A 5,035-nucleotide genomic window follows, 5' to 3' on the forward strand; every position below is an offset into this window, starting at 1 on the left:
TACCTTGATGCTGATTGACATCTTTCTTTATGGCTTATGCATCATAGCCAATTTTCTGGTAAATTGTTTGCTGGTTAATTGATAATGCGCCCTTCTCCTTATTTCTTTTTCACTTTTTTTTCTTTTCTTAACCTTTTTCTCTGCAAGCCTGTTAAATTTCAGTAATAATGTAAGTAGAGCTTTCTGAAATTGTCTCCTATGAACATTTTGGCTAAATGAATTATAAAATTAAATTATTGCTATCAAAGATGCTTACACCATTCAGTTTTCTTTTTTTTTTCTGTTTCTTATCACATTTTTAAGAGACTGCTTTTACTGCCTGTCTGCTTCAACTTAAATTATTTTGAAACTAATTGTACCAGGATCTCTCTCTGGAGAACCCTGCTTTTACTGCCTGTCTGCTTCAACTATTGATCATCCAGTTCTATTGTCTCTTTATATAAACAACACCTCTCTATTGACTCAACTGGCTATCTTTAGGGTCTTCTAAGACCACCTGCTGCCTATAATTGGCTAGATCAGCTGTTAGCTATATCAAGAGTTTGATCTAATAATTTCATAATTTATTAGTGGTGGATCTTGGCACCTTCCTTAATTAGGAATCTCAAACAAAGCACAGTATACAGAAAAAAGAACGTAATATCTGACCAAGAAAATTGGATAGAAATTGATTTGGACTACAATCTACCTACTCCATTCAGTTCTGGAAAAATAATGGAATTGGATATGGGCCTAAACTCTCTTGGAATTCACACCTTTCAAGAGCATACCCTCCAATAGAGTTGATAAAGTCATTGGAGGTTGATATCAATGACTTGGGTTCACGTCCCACCCTCACCCAAACTTTAATCTGGTTTCTTGCCTTAATTCTCAAAAAAGGGAAAAAGAGAAAAAAGTGCATACAAGCTATTTAAGAAAGCATTCCAAAAAAATTTCGTAAATCTTAACTTGGTTTTGTTTCTATAGTCCGGCAACCAATCTTAGAGAATTGGAGCAGGGCATGGGAAGGCTCGGAACAGCTGTAGCATTGCAAAGATTAACTGATGCAATCATGATATAAATTCAGTTGTCTCTCTGTGGTTGCTTACCAAAGAAAATGATGTCAAAAGAATGAATTTTTACCAAATCGAATTGAACAACATCAACTTATATAGAAGTTCAAAACAAGGAGATCGAGACATTAATGCATCACAGAACACCTTAGATATGCTCCATGCCTTCAGGTTACAAAAGCTTATGGCAAATATATAACTTAATAATACCAAATCAAAAAAAGGGAAAAGAACACGATCAAAGGGGAAAAGTTAGTAAGTACAAAGAATTAGATGACTTGCCTCAGCATAAATATTTAAAAGAATGACAATTGATCTTGAAACAGAGAGGTGATAAGGAGAGGGGAAAATTCCAATTTTTAGTTCATGGACCGGCAAAGCAGCTAATTGCCTGAATAAAAGCACGGACAAAATTAATGGAGGTAAAAATAAATTGATATAAAATTTGTCTTTCTTTCACCTCTGGATGATCAATGGATGCTTAGGATTATTCATCCAACTGCACAGATCTTAAAGCGACCAGTGGGATGATCAGAATTATTCATCCAATTGCATAGATCTCAAAGCGACCTAAATATTCATTCATGTGCATGGATCTCCAAGCAACCACATGATGATCCAAATTTTCATCCACATGCACAGATCTCAAAGTGATCAGTGGATGATCGGATCATTATCCACCTACATAAATATCGAAGCAATCTAAATATTCTATCTGCATAGATCTCCTAGCAACTATGTAGATGTTCCAAATATTCATTCGCCTGCATAGATCTCAATGCGATTAGCGGATAATCAAAATTATTCATCCATTTGCACATATATCAAAGTTGACTGAGTGGATGATCTGAATTATTCATCCTCCTGCACAAACCTTAAAAAGATGTTGGAATAGGCTAAAAGAGGGAGAGAGCATTTTTGTCAATTGAAATGGCCGGCTAACACCATCCACTAGTCGGAAAGTCGATGGACGATTTGGAACAGTTGAAAACGTGAATGATCCATTTGAAACTTTTTAAAGTTGAGGATGTCTTTGAGATTGGCCCAAACTTGTGTTGCTTAATCCAAAATTACCAATGAACACCGTAGCAATTTTAATATTATATAAATTATTATGAAGGTTGTTCACAAAACAATCCATCTCTAGTTTGCAACTAAAATTCGGCAAATTATTTGTTGAGATTAGTTGAAAAAACCACGTTACATCACTGCAAAATACTTCCCATAGAAATAATATTCTTGCAAGTTTCTCATGTTCTATTCTTCTGAGCCATTCTTGGCAAACAAGCCCTTTAATATTAAGCTAATTTACGTAATACAATGGGTTATGTGCAAATAACCCGCTATGGACTTTAATATAGTTCTGGGAACCTATGCGTAGTTACAACTCAACTTAGGGGACCTCAAAATAGTTCTCTCTTAATCTACGGTAATCCAGAGTCGGACAAGAAAGGGCAGAGTTTCCGTCGCCTCTTCCTGCTTCCTCCTTGTCGCCTTCTCCTTCGCTTCTTCTCGAATCTGTCCATGGGGACTGTTGTTACTCCTAAATTGGAGTCCTCTCAAAGGCTAGGAGTTTTTGTCTTCTTGGAAGCAGGTAAACCTATCAAACCCTATCTCTTCTCAATTCCACTCTATGTCTATATCTCTTCAGGGACATCCGATAAAATCTGGAACGACACTCTACATCTATATGATCTTGTTGCAATTTTCTTCCTCGATGTAAGGCTCAATTTCACTCTTCTTTTTCTACTTTCTTGACACAAAAAGTTGATAATTATTTATATGATTTTTTATTTAGTGTTCCTCGATGATTTCATAGGTTTTAATGCAAGATTTTTTTTTTCCTTTTTACTTTCTTTCACCATGCCCCCCCACCCCAACACCCACCTCTTGATTGTCTTCTTTGATGCCCCTGGGTTGTGAGATATTTGGAGCTATCAATTGAAGAGGGCCGGGGCGGTAACTTCGAGCTTCGCTAGCTCTTATGGGAGTTTCCAAAGAATTTTGGTTGGTGAAAATTAGAATCATTATCTATTGTTAAGATGACCCATATCCTAGCCTAATCCCAAGACCAGATTTTGGTCCATCTCTGGAAAATAATAATTGAAAATTACCAAAAATGTATATAACTAAGGATGCGATTTAGCTTCTAGATACATATTTACCTGCCTCAAGTGTGTTCTTGAGTCATAACTCCTGAAAGGAAAACTGACACTGTTTAGTTGAAATTTGAATAATTAATTATGTCTTAAATAGCACAGCTGAAACAAAACAAACTGTTAATCTAGCTTCAATATTAGATTAGAACTATGTAGAATTTATTCATAAGAAAACATAATGAACAGGTGCCATACAATTTATGTGATAATGACCTTTAACCAAGTGAGCTGGCCATGAGGAACCATTACCATAAGGAAGACTCTCATTATGGATACTAGGAAAAGAGTAGAACCTAAAGGATGTATCGAGAAATTGAGGGCAAGCATGATAGGGTTATCGGTTACTTAGATGTCAAAAGAAGATAGATGCAACATCATAGCATCATCCAGATTTTCCCCTGCGTTCCCCATGCAGAAATGTGGTCACCATATGCTTGTACAAAATTTAGGCAAAGCTCACCCTGTGGGAAGTGGTGTCTCTATCACCAGACTGACCAGCTTGAGACTATGAATCCTGTGCCATGCAACTAATGCATCTGAAAGAGCTCCATGCATGCATGCATGCATTATTTGATAGGTTGGCTTATACCTGCATGTGGGCCTATATGGATACGCAGATATGTACGTACGTATGTGTGTATGTATGTATTAATGTATATATGTATGCATACATTATATATATATATACACACACACACATACATACGTGTGTATGTATGTATTGTGTATATTCCGTATTAGACGACATGCACCAGACATGTGGCTTAGCACATGCATGCAAACTTGTCTGTATGTGTACCTTTGTGCATGGACAACCACTGGCTTATTATCATGCCAACCATTAAGAAATGGAGCTTTTTTCGTTTGTATTTTTATTATTTTTGAAAATCTTGCTTCCTTTATGTACCAAGAAACAGATTCATATAATTATGTCTGTATTGCAGGTGTTACTGTAGTAAGATCCTCAGGACCGAGGATCTCAGTCAAGAAGTCAGAGGATTTATATTTCCAAAATCTTAGTTTGTTCCCAAAGCCTCACGCGTAGATAAGACTTAAACCTTGTAAGTTAATCTATTCTTACATTCTGTTTTACTTTATCTTTGCAACTGCAGGAATGCAAGCCAGAGGTGACTACTGAGTAATGGCTTTCAGGGATTATTTATTATCATCAACAATATCAGACACACTGGAAGTTTGGGAATTGAAGGGTATTGGTTGTGATGATTGGTGCATGATAATAGCTGTATACAGCATCTCATTGTGCTTGGTTGGTCTTGATTATTAGTTGAAGATCTTTTATGCTGACTTTTGCCCAGTTTGGTTATCTTTTTCTGCTGATTTAAGACATCAAACAGAACAAAGGATAGTGAGTGCATCAGACCCTCTACAGTCAATGCAAGAAATCAATCAAAATTTTCCTGGTATGGTTTTTTCATTTTCTCTCCTGAAGGTACAGGCTTCTGTTAGACACTCGTTAAATTTGTAGGCATATATGATATCTTTGTTATTTCTCGTCAGAAAACATATGCTTAAGCTATATGCAGCTTAATGATTTCTGTTAAGATGAAATACTTGCTCGAATCAGCAAATGGTTCCTCTTGGCAAGTCTTTAATGGCTTTGAATGGTGCTTTAATCAATATTGAACATATCGATCTTTACCTATAATGTTTTCTTCCTCCACCATTAAGCTCTGATATCTCACCTTATTCTTTGAGAACAAACTGTGTTATGTCAACTGTGGGATTTGAGTGGTTGTACCTTATTACCTTGGTTTCTCATTTCTGCAACCTTCTTTGCATTTTTGTCTATGCCTTTTATTTCAC

Source organism: Phoenix dactylifera, unplaced genomic scaffold (genome assembly GCF_009389715.1).
Source record: "Phoenix dactylifera cultivar Barhee BC4 unplaced genomic scaffold, palm_55x_up_171113_PBpolish2nd_filt_p 002370F, whole genome shotgun sequence".
Taxonomy (NCBI): Eukaryota; Viridiplantae; Streptophyta; class Magnoliopsida; order Arecales; family Arecaceae; genus Phoenix; species Phoenix dactylifera.